At 42.8% G+C, this 26,587-nt stretch overlaps 1 long non-coding RNA gene across 1 annotated transcript in view; it reads right to left on the minus strand.

The window, feature by feature from the left end:
* LOC310762875 overlaps positions 1-26,587 on the minus strand; it is a 602,857-nt gene that overhangs the window by 291,958 nt on the left and 284,312 nt on the right. The window contains exons 7-8 of the long non-coding RNA XR_014548259.1: positions 15,467-15,488; positions 15,214-15,245 (exon numbers count right to left, since the gene is read on the minus strand). This is a non-coding gene — a long non-coding RNA (uncharacterized lncRNA). The remainder of the gene's footprint in view (positions 1-15,213; positions 15,246-15,466; positions 15,489-26,587) is intronic.

The following is a 26,587-nucleotide window of genomic DNA, read 5'->3' on the forward strand; positions in this document are numbered from 1 at the left end:
TTTAAAGCTCAACACAGGCTCAATCAATCAAAGAAACATGGGGCATGCCCCCATTTGCTTTTCATTGTCCTTTTTCTTTATTTCTTTATTTAGCTTCTTAGATATCATCAATTGTTACAGTTCATTTTTTGACAAGCTGCATCCACTGACATTTTAGCTGCTTCTCATATCAGCTGTCAATTGTTCTTAAAATGTTGTGTTTGTGTGGATTCAGAAAACGTTTTATTTTTTTTGTTACCATTTACATAGCAGGGTACAAAACTATTATATAACTTTAAGAACTGGTGTCCAAGTTTGAATGCTTTTCTCTGCCCTCCTCAATCCTTTTTCCTTTTGTCTTGTGTCTTTTAGATTACAAACTGTGGATAGGGACCGTTTTATTTTATTGATTTAATGTAAGCCATACCGTGAGCCTTTCCAGCTGAAGAGTGGGGTAAGAATACTTTAAATAATAAACAAGCGCTCCCAACAGTTGAATCAGGGTGGTACATGCTTAGTGGGCACAGAATGGCAACCAACTGCTGAAAGAAAAACAAAAACCAGGTTTGAAGATGGAATAGAGTATCCTGGGAAAGGGACATGGCTGGCTGGCTGCCATCTTAAACAGAAGTATTCAACACTCAGGTCCTACTTATGAACTCTACAGTAGGATTGGAGAACCTGAGGCTCAGGGATCAAATGTGAACCTCCAGGTTTCCCTATCTGGCCCTTAGGCTTTTCTTCTGGCCATCCCCCTCCACATCACACTTCCTCTCACCTGGCCACACCACTTACTGGGCCAAGCGCTGCACACTCCTTGAATGTCCTTGAATGCTGAAAATGCTTCTTGCTGGCCTGAATGGAGGATAGAGAGGAGTGTACAAGTGTATGTGGAAACTAATGTATATACAAAGGTAAATGCACATTGTTTGCTCTGCTTACTTTTGTCTCTGACCCTGTCTGTCACTGCCATGTGCCCCTCAGGAGGTTGCTGAGCAACATATGCAACATTCAATCTGACAAAAATTCCCCCCTGACAGAAATGGGAAGGCAGCCCTGGAACCCTCTTTCCTGATATTTTCTGTGCGGAAGGGTTTTTTGTTTTATTTTTTTGTATTTAAGTTTCATGACTGAGTTACTCTTATGACAGGCTCTTTATGGCAGGAATCCTTGGCAAACATATTTTAAAATCTAAATATTTCAGAAGAATTCCCCGCCTCTGTTCTCTTAAGGTGAAGAACATAATCGATTTCTGACATGCACTTTTTTATTCATAGGCCGGGATCGTCTGCTTTCCTCTGAAGTGTCTTTTCCCCATGTTGTCCTTTGTTTTCATTTGAATGAAATCAATAGCAACAGACATCATGGAGCTATTCTTCTCTCAAAGCATCATAGAAATCAGCATGAAGAACTTGTAAACAACCCAAACTGTCTGAAGCGAGTCTGGCTTTGTTGGCATATGAAAGTCAGACACCGAAGTGGAAAATGGCAGAGGAAAATCAGTAGTTACGTTCCTTAGGCGCCTTTCAAATGCAAGTCTTTTATCCAATCATGAAAATTATCACGGCGGGGTAACTTTGTTCATATGATGGGAATACCTCCCAAGATCTCAAGACAACCAATATTTCACGCAAGTCTTCTTCAACAGCCTCGCCAATAACCATTTGCAATGCAAGCCTATAAAAGTTTATTTGTAAGTCCCATTGTGTTGAATGGGGTTTACTTGCATGGAGGGATGGATCAGCTCATTTCAATCCATGCTGATTTAACATGTGAACAGGGTTAAATCTATTCAATACCATTTCCAGCTACACACCTGTGGATTATTTAAAAAAAAATAATGTGTGAAAACAAAGCAAAATTAGGAATTTACAAATTCATCAGCATGTCCAAAGGCTGCCTTTTAAGTTTTGGTTTCTTTTTAAACTGTTTTTGTTCTAGCAGCCTGGAGAGGCTTGAAAGCACAGCAGCTGCTGTTTTAAAAAAGTCTGGAACCATTCCTGACAAGAAGTCCATTCAGATGAAAAGATGGCTGCCCCGCTTCCTGATAGGGAATGGTTGTAGCTCCGTGGGACTCTCCTGGCTCCTGCCCAAGATGGGATTACAGAGGCGCTTACTTGTATGGAAAACTTTCGTTGTAGCAATTTACAGTACAAACTCAGTGGCTAGCAGAATCTAGTACAGGTCTGCTTACAAGGCATTTACAGTATACCCAGTCCAACAACATGAAGTAGAAGAGGTCCAAAACTGCACGGGAGTTGTTAAGTTGTTCCAGCAAGTTCCCCCCCCCTACCTGTCCAGAGGCAGGGAAAGTTCCCTCTCCCTGCATGAACTCATGGCCTGAAGTTGAGCACTCCACCTGGCCTGCTCCTCTTCTCTTCTCCTGTCCTTTGAATGCTCCTGCTCTGTCACAGCAGGCTCCCCCCCCCCATCCTCCACAGGCTAGGAAGGAGTAGCCCTGGAGTCCCCTGCCTTGTCAGGTCCAGCCTCACAGGGAGTCGGGGCAGTGGCGGTGGCAGCAGTTTAATGAAGCAGGTTCCACTGCATAGCCTCAACTCTCCTCCTCCACTCTGAGTCCTCAAGCGCTCCCCACTCTTGGCTGAATCAGAGGGCATACAGGTAACCATGAGAGGTACAACATCTGTTTTGCATGCAGAACGCCTCAGGTCCAATCCCTGGGATCTCCAGCTGGGACTGGAATGTCCTGTTTCTGAAACCTTGGAGAACTGTTGGTCAGGATAGACTATTCTGAGTTAGATGAACCAATAGCCTGACTGAAATGTATGGCAACCCATGTCGGAAGTCGAGATTTTGGCAAATAAAAGCTCAACAACTTTTGTGTCCGGATTTTTCCCTTTTTGAAATATGGCAACCCTATATAAGAGCCACTCAGAAGTTGAACCCCCTGTCTCCTGTGAATAAAATATTGGCAAGGGAGGGCCACTTAACTCCAACCATAAACCAGAGAAGGAAAAGCTGCAGGGAGCTTGTTTCTTCCCTCACTGCCAGAAGGAGCAGGGACTGGGAACCTTCTTCAACTCAAGGGACACATTCCCTTCTGGGCAATCTTCCCTAACCAAATCCACCATTTATGATGCTTTTGGTGCTTCATGTTGCTAAGAAGGAACAATCCTAATACTTCTTTATTCAAATGTTCTTTTCTTCTTTCTTTTCCAATGACAGTCTTCCCTTTTCAGGTCTGCTGTTTTCCAGTTTGTTCACTGACTACTATTTGAAGTCTCCAGGCCTGCATGTAGAGCTAATGAGATGCTTAACAGAAACTCTTGTTGCCTTCACCAATGATTTATTTCAGCCTTGATTTGAGCAGCCTTGCCATGCATAGGCTCACATATCTGGAATGGCAATTTAAGTGGAGGACAACTCAAAAGATCCAGAATTTTGAATGAGCATCTGAGGGGTCTCTAGAGCCTTCAGGAAAAAAGTGAATCGTGTAGTGTTGTTTTGTGAGCTCAAGAGTATACAGTATTTTGCTAATTTAAAAGGTGAGCAAAATACCTGGCTTTGCCAAGAGATGCTAGCAAAAGAAAACCTGGATGTTCCACAACGTTCAAAATCTGATAGAAGCAATTAACCTTTTGACTAACTCTCTCTAGTACAAATGTTTCAGGTATTGTGTTTTCAAAAAGACACAGCTGAAAAACACAATATTCATAGCTATCTTCAGAAGGGAACAAGCACAGCTTTGCTTGATTGATCACTTAGGCTCAAAACATGAGAAGGATTCAGCTTGTTGGGAAGCTAAATTACTTTTCAACAATGTGGCGCGTTTCAACTCACTCATACAAACCCTTTCATAATTGTCTCCTTATGGATTTCTCCTCCCTCCCCAAGGGCAACTTCAATAGCCCTTGTCAGATGCTCCAAGATGCAGAAATGTACCGTAATTATTAGTTTTGCTATGCTTGACTTTACTTGAGGAGGCAGAAAATAACCTACGGTGCATTGATACCAAGAAACAGAATCTATAAGCTGTGTTGTCGGCATGCGCAACACTTTATCAGCCTGCTTGCAGTGACAACCGAGTGTGAGTAGAAATGAGCAGGCCAAGTGCTATATGTTACACATAAGGCTGCATTATGGCTCCAAGTCATCTGTAAGGCCCCCTTTGCAAAGTCATATCGGGCAGCCTGATTCCTGAACCAATTGAGAGAGAGCATGCGAATTCAAGGCAATTTAGTCCAACAGAAGTCAATCCAAGTATTTCAGATTGATTTGTAGGTCAGGCTGTTACTCTTTCCTCAAGCGTCATTAGTGACTGCATTTGTGTTCTAAACTAAATCAATGTAACAAAGGCATCACACATTACACAAAAGCAAGGGGAGCAAACTGAATGACTTCTATTTATTTTCCAGGGAACATACAAAAAGGGAAAGTCATGCCTCTATTGTCCTGGTGCACTGCAGCTCATATGCTTCTCCAGCAGGAGATTCACACAAGCTCCTCTTTCACATATTACACTAGTGGCAAAGCAGAAACAGGCAGCAAGGCCCCCCCGCCCCCCCCCCCCCGTGCTGGTATAAAGCCACACTGGATTCGGTGCCATCACTCCAGTTCATGACCTTGCATGGTACAGGCCGAGCACAGGCTCACCCCATCCCAGCAAAATCAATGTGACATTAAAACAGTAAAACAAACAGCGGACAAAATATTTTGTACAACTGCTCAGCCAGGTCCTACCATCTCCACCCCAGTAAGGTAAAGGTAAAGGTACCCCTGCCCGTACGGGCCAGTCTTGACAGACTCTAGGGTTGTGCGCTCATCTCACTCTAGAAGCCGGGAGCCAGCGCTGTCCGCAGACACTTCCGGGTCACGTGGCCAGCGTGATCTCCAACCCAGAGAGAACCATTAATTGGCTTGCAGTATGAATATATGAATTTATAAGCCAATCTACATTTTTTGGGAAGAGCTAGAGTTACTTCAGCTAGATCTGGCTGAAAAAATCATTTCCCAACCCACATCCAGGCATCAGTGAGACCTAGAACATTAACAAAAGTCAACCACCGAGACATCCTGAGAGACATTTTGCTGTGCAAATCTCTATGATATTAAATATCCTGCCCCTGGTGGTTGCATTCATAAACCCACAGGAAATGGGATTGCATCATAGCCTAAACAGGCTGTAATGGAAGCATTAATTCATGTATTTCTGTTTAGAAACCAGGGGTATTAATTTAATTCACTGATTGTTTCTTAAAACAAAACCTCACAGGCGAGAATACATTTATCAGCAAGAGCTCATAAATAAAAGTGACTACTCATGGAGAATGCTTATTTTTCAATAATTGTTTAATAATTTAGCTCACTCCGCTTTTGTAATCATACAGCTCATAACTTATTTTGAGATCCACAGCATTGAAAATTCTTGCCTCCAGAATGGCTCAAAAGCATCCGCATGTGATAGAATAAAATGCTTCGGTACGTCAATCTAGCGACACACTGTCATCCAGGGGAAATCAGACTTTGATCCAGAGAATATATCGCTGTCATCATTCCTCCTTAGGATGTTTTAAAATGCAGTGAGGGAATATTTTAAAATGCAGTGACTACAAAATTATCCTGGCCTAATTGTGCCAAGTGGTAATTCTGCTCATAATTGGAAGTGATAAGAGTTTCTTTGTATGGGATGTAATCATGTGTATTACCAAGTGAGGATAAACCGGAGGATCTGATCCTGTGTGGTTCTGCAAAGCAGCACCCGCAACTCACCGGATTGATGCCTCTACTCAACAGCTGTTTGAGCAAAGCTATTGATCCTGCAGGGCAAGGCATCAAGCAAGGAGGAGAGACATGGTGTTCAGCCTAAATTCTGCAGGGAAGATGCAACTGCCAGTCTGGTAGGTCTCAGCCTTTTCCTGTGGTTTCCTGCCTGCCACAACTTCCTGCTTAACGCTGCACTCGTTGACAGCCATGGATTGTTTTGGGCCAATCCAACCTGACTCACAGCAGTCTGTAGCTATGTGTACCTGACTTGTCTGAGGCCCCCCAACTCTCCCATTTGGCTTGGCCCTCAGCCAAATCTGGTGCATGTCCCTATAAAAAACTGGACTGTGTATTTAATCACACTGTAAATGCATTTCAAGAGGCTCAAGGTCCACTAACCTGTTTCATACAGAAACTTAGAAATGAGCATGATATTTCTCACAGCGTGCCTAACCCAGTTTGAAATCTTTATAAAGTAGCATCCTCCCATATGTTTAGGCCCCTAATAGGTGTTGATTTCCCTGTTGAGTGATAGCCCTAAAAATCCTAATCTTGATGAAATCCCCTGCTGGGAATATTAAAATGCCAAAAAAAATCTCCACGAACTCTGAAACCTTAATATAGAGAAACTTCTGAGCAGACTTGGTCCATATGATAGGAGCTGATGTCCCTGTTACACCCTTTCCCCATGAATCTGGAAACCAGCCAAGGCATGGATCCATCTGTTCAAACTGTTAACACTTTCAAGCAAATGCCAAGAATGATATCTAAGATGCTCAGCCAGGGCCAACGTTCATGGAAATAAAAAAGAATATTTCTCCAAAGTTTTAGCTCATAGCAGCCTAATTGGATAAATAAAAATGCTATAAAGCAAATGTTTTTTGCTTCTCTTTCTTCTTCTGTTTTTAACAAATGAACAATTTTTTAATTAAAAAAATATATGGAAAATATTTTCATGTTACAGACTCCAGTTCTATGGAACAGCACTGATTCCTCACTCCCAGAGATTCAAATTGTGCAGCTTCTCAACAAGAGAAAAGCAAACACTTGTATAGAATTTGCCTCAAGAGTGTAAATGATCCTCTAGGTACATTTGCAAATGCAGCTTAGTTGAAAATATAGTGACTGGAGTGATCTTCCACTTGCAAAACAAGATTAACAGTAGCCTCTCAAGGAGGGGTGAGATGGATTGGGGCCACTAAGCTGGGAGAGGGGGTTAGCTCTTCCCCACACCATTGTCCTTATTTATTTATTTATTTATTTTAAAAACCACACAAATTACTCTGCTTATGTAGAGAACGGAATTGTCTCCTCCTTTAAATTCCTGGGAGTTTACCTTAGTGAGGACCTCACTTGGAAAATCAACATAACTCAGGAGGTCAGAAAGGCCCAACAGAGACTCAATTTCCTCAGGGTCTTGTGAAAGAATAAAGTTAAACAACAACTGATGAACTAACTCCCTTTACTGGTCCACGATAGAAAATGTCCTTTCATATTGTATCACAGTGTGGTATGCTGGCCTGACAGCCACAAACAGAAAGTCTCTACAGAGGGTGGTGAATACAGCACATGATCTCATGGGCTGTCCCTTGAGGCCGCTAGATGACATCACAAGGGATCATTGCCTTTGGAGAGAGAGAAAAATTCTCAGGGATTACTCACACCCCAGCCATCACCTCTTTAATCTTCTACCCTCAGGCAGGAGGGTATAATCAGCCGTACCAACAGGCTAAAAAATAGCTTCTATCTGTGGGCTGTTAGGCTGTTGAACGGAAAAGAACATAGTGAAATTGACTTGTGAGGTGGCGTGTTGTTCGATAAGAGACTGAGTGTTTAGGGGGGAGGCTCATTTAATTTCACTGTACACAGGTTGTACAGTGACAATAAAGGCATTATTATTATGAATTGAAGACTGGATAGATGAGAAACAAAGAAACCAACATTTCAAAGTCACCCATACAAATAATCTTGGACGGTGTGGAATTTTAGCAAGATCTTACAAGTAAAGAGTTCAGTGTTATTCCCCAGTGCATTTTTCAGTTTTCATTAGCTGAACGATTGGTTCCCATCCATGAATTGCATCTTTTCTGTCCTCTACTCTCCAGTGCAAATCTGGTTCTGAGAGAGAAGAATCAAGATGTGCCTGGCAAGAAATTGATTCTGGCTGGGTTGAAACCTGCACAGCTGCCTGCCTGGCATTCTGAGAACAGTACCTGCAAGTTTGCGATGTGACTTGAAATTCCTTTCTAACATTTCTGTATCAAACTGCAGACACAGCAAACCAATGAGACTAGAGGAATACATTATCCTACATCTGTAGACTTTTTGCATCTAGGAAATTATCCTCTGCAGGAGTCCAAAGCACTATTGACTATGTAGGATAAGACAGACTGTTTACTTTGGAAAGAAAACAAAGCCATTTCCACAATTGTTTTTCACTTATAATGCTTAATGCAATATACATGAAGTGCCATGTACATATACTTACAGAAACCTACCCTCGTATTGGTACCACATAACTAATTTAAGAGATCTCAAGCTACATGAAGGGTGCTTATGTGGATGCTATTTTATATACCTATCAAAGAGCTGTTCACCTCTCCCTCTCCCAAGCACACCTCCCTGGGCTCAAATGATGCCACCTGCCAAGCTAAATGTATGCACATCATGAAAGGAGAATGCTGGATTCTTCAGCACGAGACAGTTTGGCATATAAAGTTTTACTTTAGACAGCAGCTGTTGCATAGATTTCACTCTTTGCCAACATCTGGGAGTGTTTTTCTTTAACTCAGAGGAGTGGCAGACTCATTATCTCTGCAGCGACCAAATGTGACATGGACAGGAACCCTGTCACAACTGAGGGTAGCTGGCTAAATCGCACATAATTGTGGGGAGATTTTACTTATAGGATCCTGCATTAGGATGAGGAACCCAAGGAGTGGAAGAAGCAGGCACAGGGAAGCAAAAGTATCTCAAGGCCCTCAGGAATGAAGCTCTCAGATTTCACATCTCATTATTTTAAACTTGTGGCAAGACAACGGCAAGCTGGTGTATGTGTGTACAAGTTTGTGTAGAACTTCTGAGGTAACTGGTTTGTGGTTCAAAGAGGTAGTCTCCAGCCTCTGCAGACCCACCTTTAACTACAACCTGCAACCTGCTTCTCACAGCCTGTTGGGGTCATTGAAGCCATCAGCCAATTTGTGGGAGGGCAGAGCGGCCAACAGAGCAGAGGATGAAGGAGGGCCGCCCTGCAATTCACTCAAGGACAATGAAGACTCAGGTAGAACTGCTTCTGCTAATCAGCTCCACTCAGCAAGGTGCGTCAGGAGGCATCAGACTCCTACCTTCTCCTGGGAAGATGCTACCGCCAGTGAGGTAGGTCTTGGCCTTTCTGGAGGTTTCCCCATGTGATGCCTGCCTCTCCTTCCAGCCTGATGCCCCACTCACTGGCAGTCCTAGATCACTCTAGTCCATGGAACCTGACCTGTATCAATGCATGGCTCTCTCAAGATGCCTTGAGCAAAACCTAGATCCCTCTGAACAGGCTCAATTAGGCTTGTCCCTCGGCTGAATCCAGTGCACAGCCCTACAAAAAAACCTAATTGTTGCTTGGTTTTCCCAGCCCCCTTAAAAAAAGTGACCTACAGATTTAAGTTGTGCTGTGAAGGAGTACCTAAAGCACACACCGCACTCCATGACTTCAGAGCAATTAGTATTTTAATGAAAACTCATGCCATAATCTTCTGTTAAATGCTAAGGAGGGTGTTACTTAAAGGTGTGAAATTTTCCCAGTGTGTAAAATTGTTATATATCCAGGGGAAAATGGGACTAATAACAGAAAATCGCAATTGACTGACATGAAAGCCAAGTGTCAATTTGGGTAAATTGAAATCATAGCTAATTTTAACACACTAATTAAATAAAAGCTGCAAAGCCCCAGAAGATTTATGGACTGCAAACACTTTAACTGGTCTCTTGATTATTCGGGGGGGGGGGAGGAATAGTTTTGAATGCTGAAGAATGGTGGATGCTCTGACAAATGGGCTCTATATTGCAAAAACCATCAAATTTCTCTCTAGGGACCAAATGTATCTCAAGATGGAAGAATACCATCTGCTTATAACATCCCCAAATACACTGGTTGGTAGTAGTGATGGACACACCCTTCTCTGCTCAGTTCAGAATCAGCTCTGTGCTCTCAAACTTTTTTTTAGTGTACACTTGGAAAACAACTTGTCTGTTTCAGAGAGTTTTCTCTAACTTAGAAACATGTTGCCTTATGGATGTTGCTGTGTATGCACACCTTCATTTTTGTCCCCTAGGACATGGCTAGAAGTTACTGGGAGATTCAACCAACTGTGCCTGCTGCCAAAATTAACACATCTGGGAATGACAGTCTCTTTGTAAACCACTGAGATTTTTATTTAAACATTCAAACAATGTATAAATTTCATGAAATAAATAAATGAAGCATCATCATAGTGTGGATGTGACCCTAGTCTAGATAAGGTTTTAGCTTGTTCATCCTCATCCACCCCTAAATTGCCCCCGAGACCTCATTTTGGGTTTAGTGCATTTACATGCTCTGAGCAAACGTTATTTTGACTTACATTAAAATCTATTCTGATTTATACCAATTCACCTTGTGTTTCTAGATAGAGAGATAGAGAGATAGAGAGATAGAGAGATAGAGAGATAGATAGATAGATAGATAGATAGATAGATAGATAGATGATAGATAGATAGATATAGATTCTCTTTTACCACATCTATGTCAGGATTCAGTGGAATGACTAATCTCCCCATTAGTGAAATCTTCTACTCATTTCTGTCAATGTTGAATCCTTGAGTATCTTCATTATTCCTAATTGCCATGGTGAAAGGAAAGTGTGTTAATCATGCAAGCTCTATGTCTTGCAATGATGGCACTTTTAAGAGGGCGGGAGGGGAAAACCCTACAGCAATTCTTGACACTCTTCTGAAGATATTTGCCCACAGGTAAGTTTCTAATTCTATATAATTAAATCCTCGCTCAACCCAGTGCTTCCAATGGTTTTCTGCCCCTCTCATTTAATCAAGGCCTAAAGATTAATACTGGCTCTCAGAAATCAGATGCATTGATTAAAGAGGAGTTAAAGTACTCACACAAAATCAGTTGCTTTTGGAGTAGCCACAGAAGGACCTGCTCTTTAACAGTTATGGCTTCCATGAAATAATCATGGGAACTGAAATTTATTAAGGGTGCTGAGATTTGTTAGGAGATTCTATTCCCCTGTGGCGTTTGCCCTCCTATTTGTGTGACATCATACTGGGTTCATAGGGAAAGGGTTAACTAATTGTAAAATGACTAACCAATGGGAACCCAGGGGGCAGAGTTAACTGTGTATAAGGTTTAAGCACAGAGGTTTTTTTAGTGAGTTAGAGTTGTTGAGAAGACAGTCTGGAGTTAGAAGAGACAGAGAAGATAAGTCTGTGTTTTGGCTAGTCTGGTGTGAGAGAGTGAGAGAATTTGTTAAGAGGAGTCAGTCAAACAGCTGAAATAATCAGTCAGAAGGTATTAGGAAGATGTAGGCCGGTAAAGAAACTAAAGTTAAGATACTGACAGGAATATTATCTGAGAAACTTTTGGGGGGGGGGTTCACTTTTAACAACGGACTGGACTCAGTGTTTTACCAGAGAGTAACTGGTTGGTGGCAGCGGGGAAGCGAGCACAGTGGTGGCACAGGGATCAATAGACCGTTAAACATCCGGGGACCCTGTGTGATCACCACATCCCCTCTCAGGGCTACAATTTCCAGAGTCATTTTACAATCATCACCTCTTCCTAGGGAACTCAAACTGCTTGAAACATATACTGTGGATGTGGCATTTCTGGAAACACTATAGGCCAGGAAAGGTGTCATTCTGGAAGGCAATGTCCTGCTACTCCTAGATGAGGTCACATGCCCACTAAAGTGCTCAGCATGTAGCTTGGGAGTGTTCCTGCAGTTAGCACTATCTATGGAGGTAAAGCTTGGCACTGGTAGCTAGAAGCGCTTTCCCACCCACCACCCCAGTTTCAGCTGGTTCGCTAGATGCAACCTTATCTAGAGAAGATTGGCTGCCTATTTGTTTCCGGACCCAATTTAAGGTCATGGTATCATACCCTTCAACTGTCCCACTTTAAGCAGGACACCCCGGTTTGTGGAGCAGAAACGCGTGAGACTGAGACCTTGCAAAAGATCACGGAGCCTGAAAACACAAGTTATTGGGTAAAGCATGCAAGATTGCAGCCTCATATGACATCATGGAGCCTGAAAACACATGGAGCCGGGAAGACGCACCATTTCTGGTGTTAGTGCCTTGGAGGGTATGTGGTATGGACTTTTAAAGTCACAAATGGTTTGGGATCAGGGTATCTGAAGGGCCACTCCCACCTATATGGAACTGCTTGAGTCATTATATAGGCAATAGAGACCATGCTCTTTGACCTGCTGATGAGTACAAGAAGCAGGATATTTTTCTGTGATGGCCCTGCACTTCTGGAATACCCTCCCCATGAAGATACTTCTGGCCCCTTCTTTGTTAGCTTTTAGGAGATGCTGAAACAATGTTCTGATTATGGTTTGCATTTGGAAAATCTGATGGAGCTCTGTTTTAGCAAATATTTATCTGTTCCTCCTGCTGTGTCTAATGTTATGTTTGACACATATATTTTGGGCTGGATATCTGTTGCACTGTTCCTGGTTTGTGTGTGTGTGTTTTTATATAAGCTGTCTTGGGAGGGTATGTAAGCCAAAAAATGTGGTTTAAAATAAGAAAACCTATAATGAAATAAATAAATATATGTCATGATTAAAAGAATAACAATAACAATATATATCATGATTCTTTGAAGTCACTTGTATCATTTTGAGAAGAGAACCTGCAGAGAAGGGTGAGCAACCCAGCCTAAACAGAGGTCAGTTCATCTCCCTTAATGCTCTTGCTCTCAAAATAGTATCACCATTTCCACTGCTTTGAAATGCACGCAGTACCATATCAAATAACTGGAACTCCAACTGTTTGCAGCCTCCTGCTCCACTTCACATTTAGGGAAGTTTTTGACCTACTGTCACTGTATATTTCTTACGACTTGGCAGATTTGCTGAAATGGTCTCACAGTTTAACAGACAACTAATTTTACATGGCGTTTCTCGTACCCACAAGAAAGTGGAAATGTGACAACTTGAAAGAAGCAATTGGGAAGGCGAATACCAGGTGCTGAAAACTGTGACTGAAGGCCCCCATTTTCTGGGGTGCCACAGAGTCCCCTAAAGTCATAGGAGCCTCAAACAGGTTTGTCCAAAATTTCCATGGATTTGGTGATCCCCTTGGCAGAGTCTGGAGCCAATTCAGAGTGGTTACACAGCATGAAGCCCAGGCTTGCTGCCAATGAAGCAGAAACCATGGAAAGAATGTGACCAGACAATTTTGTGACCTACTTTTCTCCCATACAAGTGAATGGAAGTGGGTGCACTGTGTGTCTTACACAGATGCACACTGAACACTCCTGGGGATTCTGGCAATGCATGAGTCCTCTCTCTGCCACTACTCTGCCTGCCATAATTGCAAGCATTTTGCTAGTTGTTCTGTAAATGCTTCTCCAGAATACAAAAGCTTGGCAGAATTAAGACATTCTTTTTAACAGGCGCAGTGCACCTGGCATGGTAGGACAGTCGCTGTGGCCCACCACAACTAATGCCAGCCTTCTAGTATTTTTTAATGGCCCAGCACTCTCAAGAGAAGCACTGGGCTAGACAGCTACTGCTACAAGCATCTTCTTTATTTCCAGTGCCTCTAACATGCACATTGGGATGTGCCCAGATACATTACAGGTAAGGAGATGATGATGGTGGCAGCAGCATTCTCACTCAGTGAGTTAGTAGTAGACAGACGGAGCTGTGTGGTTTCAAAGCCGCTACCCCTTCTCTCTTCTGCCTGCTACCAACACCCATCTACATTTGCCCCTGTCAAGTTTTTTTTGGGGGGAAGGCATCAAGCAGTCACTAGGGTGTCAGCTCTGCAAGTTAAAGTCCAACATGTTTGGTATTACTAGGGCACCGACTCACTGGTTTTCCTGTGCGTCTTATCTGCATTAAGATGACATCAATACTTACTGGATCCTGAACTATCTTTTCTGCTCACCTATGAAATTGGATGGCATGTGTGAAATCATTCACATTCAAACAATGCCTCAAATACTTTTGCTCCATTGTGAAGCTCAGCCTGTATGAAAGTTTCTGTGGCCTATTACAACAACCTGTAGGTGTTAATATGCAAAATGTATTTCTTCACCTTAGTTAACAAAGTAGTGAAGTATATCCTTGATCACCTCTACCCCTGTTCAGTGTTGAAATGGAGCCCCAAGATTTAATTAAACCCCTTTCAGACTTTATTGTGATATCCAATCTCACTCTCTACTTAAAGGTAAAGGTAAAGGTACCCCTGCCCGTACGGGCCAGTCGTGTCCGACTCTAGGGTTGTGCGCTCATCTCACTCTATAGGCCGGGAGCCAGCGCTGTCCGCAGACACTTCCAGGTCACGTGGCCAGTGTGACAAGCTGCATCTGGCGAGCCAGCGCAGCACACGGAACGCTGTTTACCTTCCCGCTGGTAAGTGGTCCCTATTTATCTACTTGCACCCAGGGGTGCTTTCGAACTGCTAGGTTGGCAGGCGCTGGGACCGAACGACGGAAGCGCACCCCGCCCACTCTCTACTTAGGGCAACAGAATTAAAGAAAGCTGCCTAAGAGGCCCTCTGTACAACTTAATGACTGTTCCAATGTGCATGAAGCAGCCTTTCTCCCTGAGTTCTCATGCACTATGCTCATCCACTCAACTCCCAAGCTGCTGGCTCTGTCTCCGAAGCAGGGTTGCACAGGTACAATCATCCCCACAATTAGGAATTCTATCATGCAGGATTCCTGGTTACAGGGAAGAAAGTGCTTACAATTCCCCGTCAGTGCAGGACAGTCTCTGGTGGGGATGGAAACATTGGGGCATCCAGCCTGCTGTCCTTTCACAACAAACGCCTAAAGAGGACTTCTTAATTCTTACAATCTGAAATCTTTACTTCTGTTAATATAGACTATGTCTTACCTAATTTTTTTCCCCACCTGCTTTCCTTTAAATTCCCCAGACATTTTTGCTCGATGTGGAATCCCAAAGTCTGATTAAGAATCTTTGTCTAGGAACAATTCCATTCCCATGAAACTCTTGAACTGAAAAGCAATCCTAGACAAAATGCTCAGTCACCACATCTCCTTTTCCTCACATTTTCCAGTCGAAGAGGGAAAGGGGTGATTAACATTAGCCACAAGCTACAGACACCTGTCTCGCCATCTGATTACAGCCATCATAAGATTAGTCCTTTAAGACTGCAATCTTATACTCACTTAGCTGGGATAAGCCAATGGGACTTACTTCTGACTAGACATGTGCAGGGCTGCACTGAAAAGCACTTAGTACAGTATTGACCCACTTCCCAATTTACCTTTACACTTTCATGGTAAAGGACTCTCAGTCCTCTTGACCATCAGCCAGTGGCGTAGCGTGGGTTGTCAGCACCCGGGGCAAGGCAAGTAATTTGCGCCCCCTAACCCGTGGATTTGCGCCCCCTAACCCGTGGATTTGCGCCCCCTAACCCGTGGATTTGCGCCCCCTAACCCGTGGATTTGCGCCCCCTAACCCTAACCCCCAGATGTTGTGCCCGGTGCGGCCGGCCCCCCCTGCACCCCCCACGCTACGCCACTGCCATCAGCATCACACCTGGGAAGAGAGGAGATGGGTGGAGATTAGATTCCTGTGATTCTGGAAATCTAGCAAAGTTTAGGATTGCACTGGGCCATTGTGGAAATCAGAAATGAAAGACGGTTTATTTGGACATCTGCAACATGTCTCTTCATAATGGATTCTAACCAAACAGAACACTGGTATGGATCTTAAGATAAATTGATCTATGAAAGTTCATGAAATGAAAGTTTTCCATCTCCTCACAACCTGAACCCCCTGAAAAGCCCCTCCAGTGGGTCATGGGGCACACTTATTCGGTGGGTTGTAGGGAACTGCTGATGGGAAACGAAGGGAAGAGAAAGTGAGGTGAACTTTTCCTTCCACAAACTTCCTTATATGGTTACTTATCTTAGGATCCCTCTGATTTTTTTTCTTTAAGAATCACATTAAACTAAAACACTGGTGTACAATTTAGCCATAATCACATTTAAGCTTACATTCTAAACTTTTTAATTTCAGAGCCAGCAGGTGAACAACTGTTCTTTTCAAGCTTGTGAAGTGTGCTGCTTCTTACACAGTAATATATGATTTTAAAATTGGCTTCAAAGTAGGCAAGTAACTCTCTAGGCAGGATTTATAGAGCTTCTTTCATGGTCGGACAATTGTTATCAGTAGGTAATTCTTCCAGATTTATGTCTATTTTGTGTTTTTTCAGAATCTATTAAGAATTCCTGGGGCTTCAAGGCGGGTGCAATTTGTGACAATTGGGATTACAGTCATTACACGTGAGACAGAATTGGGCACCTCTGTGTCTTCATATGACTTCCATGCGCTGTAAGATGAGTGCATCTCTTCTCAGACAATGACGTACACTCATTTGCCACAGGTAGGAAATGTGTGTGTCTCCAGAGTCTTTTTGAGGAGTCTGTGGGCTCTTGCTTAAATTCTAACGAGTGTTTTTCTTAAAAAGTAAACTTTTAAACCCTCTTGATTTAGCGATGGGGGGGGGATGCCATGTGCCCCCTAACTCCTGAAAGGGCAGTACTTGCTACCCTTGCAATGAAGGGAAAGTGATAAAAGCAGGGCTTTTATTCCAGCCAGAACTCACTGGAATTCAGTTCTGGCACCTCTCAGGTAGGCATCATTGCCATTATAAAATAACAAGGAAAGGTGTGCATGATGAGTTCCGGCACCTCTTTCTTGAAAAATAACACTGGATAAAAGAATGATCTATAGATGGATGAGGAGTTTCTAATGTCTCATGTGTAACAAGGAGTTAATTATTATATTACTGTGGTAATTTATGTGCAATGCACTAGATCAGTGCTAAATGTTATGGTAAGAAATCTAGCGCAAAATTCAAATAGCACCAGTGTTTTCCTGGTCCACAAGGTAATTTTGCCCCCACCCCACTTTAAAGCAATCACTTAGATTCTGACCTCAGCAATTACAAGTTCAAGGAAAATTCATATTTCTAATTGACTGCAAAAAATTCCAGATGATAGGCTTTTGGTCTTCTAATAATGTTTTGAAGAGTGCTCCTTTTGTGATTTTACAAGTGCTTCTTAACCCTCTCTCAAAACTGACACATTGCCTTTTTAGATGAATGCTTTCTCAAATAAAGAAACATTGCTGGTTTAAATAGCTAAGGGTTTGCAAAGGGAACTGCACAGAGGGAGTGTGTCCTGGATGGCTCTGCTAGAGCTCTGTGCAGTTTTCAGTACCGCTCATCACAAAACCCTTCTGGATCTTTGGGCTTGGATAGGAGGGCAGTTCCTGAAGGTGTGTCCTATTATGCCCCATGGCCATTGGCTTTTGATAGACCTCAGGGCTCCATCTTGTCCTGAATGAAACTACTAGATGAGGTCATTGAGGAACTGTGGCTCTGATTTAATATGCGGTTGGCAACCACCTCTATCTCTTTCCATCACAACTGAAGGAAAGTGTTCAAGTTCTAAATAAGTTTCTGGTGTCTGTCAATAAAGCAATGGATGAGTTGGAACCATGTGATGCTTTATCCAGACAAGACAGAGGTGATTCTGGTCAGTAGAAAGGCAAATCAGGGAACAGAACTTTGACTTGTCTTGGATATGGGATTGCATTACCATGGAAGACACCTGGACTTAGCCCTGGGGTGGATCTAGACACAGGTTAAAAACACTGTAAATAAGTCAGAAATTAAATTGTTACAACAAAAAGGGGGGAGCCTATGTAAAAATCCATATAAATTCTTTTTTTGCTCTCTGGCGCCATCTGGTGTTGCATGTTTATAACACATTCAAAACATATTATTGCGACGGATGTAGCTGAGTCCCTGGATGATGATTCTAGGAATGCTTTTGTGCAGCTAAAGCTAGTGTGATGTGTTTTGGCCTGCCTGGTTTACAAATTTGGTTTGCTTGCTCAGAGGGCAGAAGATCAAAAGCTATTGTCTCTTGAAATATACAAAGCCCTGCAATTATAATATTGATGGTTCCAGGTCCCTTTTAAAAGACCGGGATCAGTTTCCGTCAGAGAAGAGAGAAGGAAAACCTCTGCTGCATTGCAAATGCAGAGGTTGAAGAGATATGCGTGAGATGCACACACAGCAAGCATTACTCCAAGGAACTCTGCCTCTCTCTGTGCCCCAATGCATTTGCCTTGCAGCAGGAGTCCCCAAAGGTGAAACAAACACTGTAGTGGTTATGAATCTAATGCCGTCTAGGTATATTTCCCATACTAGGACCTGGCTTGATCTCAACACGCTGACAAAAATTAGCCCTGGACTTGACTGTCATTTCTATGGTAATACATTGGCCAAAGCTTGAAGCTTTACATTTCCCAGATGACATTTTCATATTGCTCTTGCAACCCAAAATACGATCGAGAAAGGCTGTCCAGTGATAGTCGTCTTTGTACAATTGTAATGCATAGCACTAAGCATGGCCTTCAGATTGAATACCTAAATGCAATGACATCTCCTTAATATTCCAGATGTCAGAGGGGACAAAATATATAAATGGCCCAAGTTATGCTTGCCAAGTGCCCTACTGTTTGTGGGCTTGTTGTTTATTTATGTATGTTTGTATGTATGTGGCTCAGGGGTCAGGGACCTCAGCCCTTCTTCCACAGACACATTTAAAAGGCCACAGAAAGTTAATCAGACAAATGCCTGATATAATTGCTGCTAAGAGTCTTGAGAAGGGACACGGGTGGCGCTGTGAGTTAAACCACAGAGCCTAGGACTTGCCAATCAGGTGATTGGCGGTTCGAATCCCCACAACGGGATGAGGTCCTGTTGCTCGGTCCCTGCTCCTGCCAACCTAGCAGTTCGAAAGCACGTCAAAGTACAAGTAGATAAATAGGTACAGCTCCGGCGGGAAGGTAAACAGCGTTTCCGTGCACTGCTCTGGTTCGCCAGAAGTGGCTTAGTCATGCTGGCCACATGACCTGGAAGCTGTACGCCGGCTCCCTTGGCCAATAAAGCGAGAAGAGCGCCACAACCCCAGAATCTGCCACGACTGGACCTAATGGTCAGGGGTCCCTTTACCTTTACCTTTAAGAGTCTTGAGGCTACCGTCCACAAAGTAGCATTATCAACCAGAACCACCTTAAGATCTCTCTCTCTCTCTTTCTCAAGCCAAAGTCAAAACCATCCCTTTTCTTAAGGCAATTCAGATTTGTTTTCCTATCCTTACCACACCACCTAACTCCCAACTGTTGATGGTATACTATGGTGCAGAGGCAGCGAACCGGTGGCCCTACAGATGTTGTTGGACTACAGCTCCCATCAAACCCCACCATCATTGCCAGTTATGAGGGAAGCTGGGAGTTGCAAGCCTACAATGCACGGAGGGCACTAGCTCCCCCCTCCCTCCTAGAGTGGCAATGATAGAGCTTTGAATTAGAAGTCCCTGGTTTGAGTTTTACCTTTATCGTATATGGAACTCATCAGGCAAGGCACTCTTTCCCAGTTTCAGCACCCGCTTCAATTTGCAATATAGGAATAGTAGTAAACACTAATGCTACTGCTGCTATTCATAACCTGTTCTCCTTCCCCTCTCCGTAGATGCTTCTCACATTTTTCACACTAGAAATATCAACTCTGCTAGCAATTTCCTTTGCAATATACTAGTAAACAGCTTCTGCCTTCAGCCAGTCATACGAGTACGTGCAATGTCAGCTCAAATGTAAGAGTCTTCCAGGAACCATATTTATCAGTATCTCAATGCGTGTACCATGCTTCAAGTGAAAAATTCATGTGTGTGCGCGTGCGTGTAGGAAAAATTACCTTATTTGCCATGCTGATTTAAAACAAGATAGATTTTTGCAAGACTGCCTCAGCGCATGTAATTAAAAATACTCTGGAAGTGGGAAGCGGAGGAAACCTTGGCTTATGGAAATCAAATTTCGAACTTTTCTTCAGAGCACTCTAATTACAATCCTTCACATTCCGTTTATTTTCCTAACAGCACACAAGGCTGCCTTAGTCTTCCCCGCCTCAAGACCGTTCTATGATCTTACACTCTGTGGTGCTCTCCTCAGGCAACAGAGGGAAGCAGACGATAGTTAAGGCAGCACGGATGAGTCTAAAGCAAATTGCGACTTTGCTAGATGAATGTACTCTGCGTGTGCCCCAGGCGTCTGGTGTTGACATTTACCTTCTGCTCCCCATTATAGACAATGAAAAGACTGTTCACGAAGAGCTTGGGGAAAATTGTCACTCATCCAATAACTTTTAAATAGACATGCAAACAACCCTGGTTTTCATGTTGTGCGAGTAAATGTTTTTTTCCTGAGTGACCAGGACATCTGTTAGTAGCGGAGAATACGATACTAGCTTTGATTTTTCAAATTTCTGTGCTTTGTGATTGCAGATAATGGCCACATTGCAGAGACATTAGGTGTGCTGAAGTCCCATCTAAATCAGTGAGACTCCGGGCCTGCTCACACATACACTTTCTTCCCATAGCAACTGTAGCAGCAAGTGGTCGGTTTCAGTTGTTGCAAAGCAAACCACAAACAGAACTTTCATAACATCGGATGCCAACACAAACTGGTCTGCATGATCTGCGCACACTCGTGTAGTCACAACCAATATATTAGGCAAAAGGGCACCACTGTGTTTGGGGGAGACATTTGAATCCATTCGCATTTGAAGTTGAATCTATCATATGTGCTGCTCCACCTTGTTTTACCCTAATTCACACAGAAAATATAAGCAAGGCTACGGCACATGCCTCCAGGTGACTGTGGCAGCTGGCAAAGCCAACAACAGCTCCAACTTTATGTTATTACTTTTGCCTTGCAGTTTACTTGCAGGGTACTTTCACAAAGCAACTTACAAAATAAAAATAGGAAATACATAACAACCAAAAGAAAACGGAAGCAAGCCAGGCGGAACATTAAAATCAGGCTACAATGGCAATTTGTTTTACCATAATAAACCATAACCCATGTTTTAAAAGCTGGCTGGAACAGGCAAGTCTAAATGTGGGAGAAAACATGGAAGATTTCTACTGACAAGGAGTTCCCTTATGGAAACCTTCCCCAACGTTGTGCCCTCCAGATGTTTTGTAGTTCGATTTCCATCATCCCTGATGGTTGGCCAAGCTGGTGGGGGTTGATGGGAATTGGAGCCTGTAAATCTGCAGGGCACCATGTTAAGGGCTGTAACTCCATGACAGAGTCCCGGGTTCAATCTACCCCAAGAAAATCTGTGGTTTAACAAATGGCATTTGGGTTTTCTGTGGATTACCATTTGTTCCAATTTAGCACCAAAGAGTGGGTTTTCCAGGGGAAAGTGATGGGGGCAAAGACAAAACCACTCTGATCCATGCCTATAAAGTGGGGGACAAGCAGAGAACTGAACTTAAAAATGGATAAATGAGAAACCAAAATTGACAGATTCACCTATCTCTAGTCACAGTATCTACTTCTGCTGTAACGAATCCTGAGCCAGAAGGACAAACAGACTGACTTGGTATACCATAGCTTTCCAGGTTGCATAAACTTGGTCCTGGCATCGAAAGGCCACCTCTCTTTATTGGCCTCATGAATAAATAGAACAGCTTGCAGGGACTCTGTTCCTGACCTTGAAGGTTGAACAGGGTCATAGAAGAGTAGGAACTTTCTCTTAGCCATATGTTCACTTGCTCGCCCATTGTGCCATCCTTCATGCTTTCATGAACTCAGAACTATTTCCTCTAGACCAACTTGTTAAATGCGTGAGAAAATTGACAGGTGTGTGTAAACCCATGCAGACTATGCATAGAGATAGAAAACACTTCTGTGGTTTAGAGAAGTTTAAGCCCAAGATCAAAGTGTTCTGTATTCTATCTCCCCACCCTGTTTCTGATTTCTCTTCACATGGCTCTGGAAATTGGACTCCTGCTAAGATAAATACTTCATTACAGCACTGCAGATGAGTGGAGCGTCCCCTAGCCAGTAACCAGCTCAATCAACTGACTTTCTATTAGTTTATTTTTAATCAATTGTCATTAGGAAAACAAAATTAGAAAGCACAAGGCAGCAAATCAAATGCAATACAATTTTCTTTAGGGACCTGATCAGTTGAAACTCCACTGTAAATCATCTTACACTTGAAAGATTACACACTATGTCTTACCCAGATGAACAGTATGCTTCTTTATTAAAACACAACTTTCTCTTTCTAATTCTTTTGTCTGGGGGGGGGGATTATTAGGTGGGCTTGAAGGCCATGCATGAGAAACTTCAAACTTTTTTTAAAAAGTAAAATACTGTATGACCACGAGCCTACAAAGTATAAGTTAAGATAGAGTGAGCATCCTGTAATAGCTTTCCTCTCCCCCCGCCCACCATCTCCTCTGTTATTGATTTGTGTAAATGGGTTGTTTTCCAACTACTGTACACTTGCAATCTACACTTTAGACCAGCCCTTGACAATATTTCCAATAATGCTGAACTGAAATGGTGGAGGTGCTTTCAAGAAGCCACCGTTAAACAAAACCCTCCTTTGGGCAGTTTTATACACCTTTGTGAAAGGGTGCAATGTGTGTGTGTGTGTGTGTGTGTGTGTGTGAGAGAGAGAGAGAGAGAGAGAGAGAGAGAGAGAGAGAGAGAGATGGTATGAAGCAGCTAGAGATTGATGCTCCCTCAACTTGGAATGTGTACCCCACTGAATGAAATGTCGTGCAAGGGGAGTACAGTGGTACCTCAGTTACATACGCTTCAGGTTACACACTCCACTAAGCCAGAAATAGTGCTTCAGGTTAAGAACTTTGCTTCAGGATAAGAACAGAAATCGGGCTCCAGTGGCGCGGCGGCAGCAGGAGGCCCCATTAGCTAAAGTGGTGCTTCAGGTTAAGAACGGACCTCCGGAACAAATTAAGTACTTTACCCGAGGTACCACTGTATAACTACGTGCATCATGACATGTATCACAATGCAGATGCCATTCCTCAGCATCTGCACTGCCTTCCTTTTCGAAGAGTTGCAAAGATTACCTTGTGAGTAGCAGTGCATATGCATCCCCTCTTCTTCAAGCAGCAGCAGACTGAGGAAGGATGGCTGCAAGCAGGCATGAAAAATATGCAAGAGTGTGAAAGAGGTAGGTCCACTCCCACATGTATCTTTCACGCTTCCCCCAAAATGGCATCTTTCATAGCAAAGGTAAACCTGTTGACCAATTGCAGTCGTTAACAGTCGTCAACAGGTTTACCACACCTATCAGCCAATTACCCATTCCTACCACCCTTCTGAATAATACCCCTCCCCACCCTCTCACTATATATAAGGGTCTGGTGACTTCTGTTGCAGTGTATCTGAAGAAGTGTGCATGCACACGAAAGCTCATACCAATAACAAACTTAGTTGGTCTCCAAGGTGCTACTGGAAGGAATTTTTTCATTCATTTATAGTACTCATAACTCATATCTTTGTCCATAACAAAATGCATAAGCAACTGTGAAACATATTAAAAGATCATTACAAAAACAATCCCAATGAAACATGGTAATGATAGTAACCAGAAAACCAAATGAAATTAAAAATTAATGCAACACAAAACACACATACAAGTTTTCACAATGAAAATCTACAGGCCTTCTGGAATAAATCCACAAAATGGGGGCACCACTGAAGGGAAAAGCCCTGAGCTTTGAAAGCCATTCATTTCACCTTCAGAGGAAGATGGGACTCATAGCATTGTCTTGTAAAATGGCCGAAGCACGAGTAATATGAGGCAGTCCCTTACTATCTTGCTTGCTTTGTGAATCACAGATTTTGTGTGCCACGGATTCTATCAAATTTATTATTTAGATTATTGACTCATTTGTTTTTCTTTTTGCATAGAACCCGTTGCATACAATTATGTCCATATCAGTGACATCCCATTTGTTCTGCCTGAGCCAAAACAGCAGCCCTTTTCGATCTGCCTATCAATAAGCGGCATTGTACTGTCATGTTTCCTCTGATTTGGAACTGCAGCTGTTCACAAATTTGCACTTGGAATATATCTTTCCTACTCCCTTTGGCAACAGTTTGCATTCCAGTGCTTCTGTTCCAGGCCTCCTGTCACTGAAAAGATTAACACTATATAGGCAAGCCACACTAGCCACGTCCCTCTCCCTTCTGGTTCATACTGCACTGCAAAGCCATGTTAAACTGAAGTGGATTTAACTGGCCACTCAGCTTGATGAAAGGACCTGGTGTGTTCCAAGTGTAGGTCACCTGGGATGCACCATTTAAACTTCTGTTTACACAGTTTGAGATGTGGGGGGATGGGAGCTGGTTCTCTTGTCTTGTTTAAGGGTGAACAATTTGCCACCCAGATGGCTGGGCAGTGTAGCATCTAAGCAAAACATGGACAGTTTCCCTGGAAGCAAAGGGATGTTTTCAGCTGAGACAAAAAAGAAACATGAAAAAGAAAAAGAAAAAGGACAGCAGTCAAGCATTTGACAAGACAATCAAACACACATCGGATGTGTAATACATATAGGAAAAATCAGTTCTCAAGACCAATGTGAAAATAGTAAAATAATACTGAACTTATTCTTCTCCTCTCCTTCTTCCACTCCTCCCATGCCCTCTCCCCTTGAATCAATATTTCTAGTGTCCTAGGGCTAATTAACATACAACGTTAAAAACAGTTTAAAACAAATTACAATCACAAACTAGGGCAAGTCCTAAAATATGTCTCTATCTGTCCATCTATCTCAAGTTTCAAAGGGTGGGGTATAGAAGTGCATATTCAGCATCTGACCAAAACAGCAGAGTGAAGGTGCCAGTTGCACCTCGGTGGCAGAGAATTCCATAGTTTAGGGCTGCCACAGAGAATGCCCTCTCCCAGGTCCCTGCTCCCATACTTCTCATGGCAGTGGAACTACCTAGAGGGCCCCCTCTACTGATCTCAACATCTGAAAAGAAGCTTAAGAGGAATACTGATCAGATGTGCAGGATATAGATGACTGCGCTCAGCAATGGGGTTTAAAAAATAATGATGCCAAGACTGTATGTGAAGGAGTTGGGAGATGTTGAATGGTTCGTGTAACACAAAGCTGGCTATGAAGACAATGCTGGCCCCACAGTCCTACATTTTAGCCACTTAGAAGTCTACATGTGGCCCTTGTCAGCAATCTTTCTTAAAAAAAGTAGTAGTAGTAGTGTGGGTCATATTTTGAAATGAGCAAGGGCCAAAGAGCCATCCATATTGGCTCTACCCACTGGAGGCCTCAAGCCAAGATGGAGGTAAAGTGCATGGCTGCCAAGAGTCTTTGGAAGAGTCTTTTCATTTTAAGCACCTCAGCTATTCAATCCCCCAGTTGCCTATGTTTTGGTTTATGAAAGAGTTGGAGCAGTTTAAGAGCATAAGGGTGAACTTTGACAGCAGCACCAGGAAAAAGATTGGCCCTACCATGACAACTGACATATCAAGCAGCTGATTATGGGTATCATGAAAAAGCAACAAATGGTGACTTAGTTTAGTATTACAATATTTTTGCTGGTACAACCACAGGGCTTACACCAGTTTCACAATGCCTCAAAACATAATGCTTTTCAGTGGACTCAGATGACACATATACCTTTATCCATGTTGCACTCAAATTGCAAGGGAGCTCTAGGGAATGAAATGCCTGCACTCCTAGTGAAGATCAAGCTACTTACTACACAAAATGATGGGATTGCTTTGTCTTTAAAGAAATGGACTTCTCTTTATTAGCTCTTGATGGTGGAGCTACTTCTCTCCTGCCCCTTCACCCTTTTCACTGGCATGCAAATTAAGTTGGAGAATAACTCTGCATTAATCCCTCATGACCTCCTATACAAGGCCATTTTCTTTTGAAAAGAGGATTGGTCCTGAGCACCCACAGAGTCTTCCCATGCAATTTATGAACTACCCTCAAGCACTGCTGACAGCCTGATACATGGGTCAGCAGCACATCAGTTTTTCTTGGTGAATTATTAAGCTATTAACTCTATAGCTTTCTCAGCTTTAAAAAGTGCACTTTGCTGTGCACACAGAGGATGAATAGCCTCAATAAATTCCATTAGGCTAAGGAACAATAAGAATAGCAGAGTGTTGACTTTAGGAAAATGAATGCAACCCAGGGATTTGTAGCATTGCATGGTACTCTCTTTTCTTTAGGTGGTTTGGGAACTTGTTCTCTCTCTCTCAGGAGGCATCTGCAGTGAAGTTTAATTTCTACATTTGCTTCTAGATTAGCACATGACTTGAAGCAACCTAACCAAGCTAACAGGGATGAAGCAACCTAACAGGGATGAAGGCAAGAAAGCACTTGGCCTTCTTTGCCCTCGCTTCCATACTTCCCAGAATCTGATTGACTGGGACAACTCCAACAACACTACAGGGAGAAGGTGCAACTCACTGGCTATTCAAGTAAGGCAAGCCCACCATGAAAATTTATTAGAAAGTCTCCCTTCTCCCTATAAATGGACAGAAATTCTCTGTCCATTTTTACAGGTGGAGAATGGTATCATGAAAGGTGAGAGGGAACTTCAGGCCAGCCTTTGAGAGAAGATGAAGAACATCATAACTATTTATTTTAGTCTTCTCAACTGATAAGAAAGGAGCCACTTCTGCTGATTGTAACTTCATCTTTGCTATAAAAAACCCTCTCAAAACTTTCTATTCTGATTTTAAAACAAATGCTAGC

The sequence above is a fragment of the Podarcis filfolensis genome (assembly GCF_964270895.1).
Source record: "Podarcis filfolensis genome assembly, chromosome: 5".
Classification (NCBI taxonomy): domain Eukaryota; kingdom Metazoa; phylum Chordata; class Lepidosauria; order Squamata; family Lacertidae; genus Podarcis; species Podarcis filfolensis.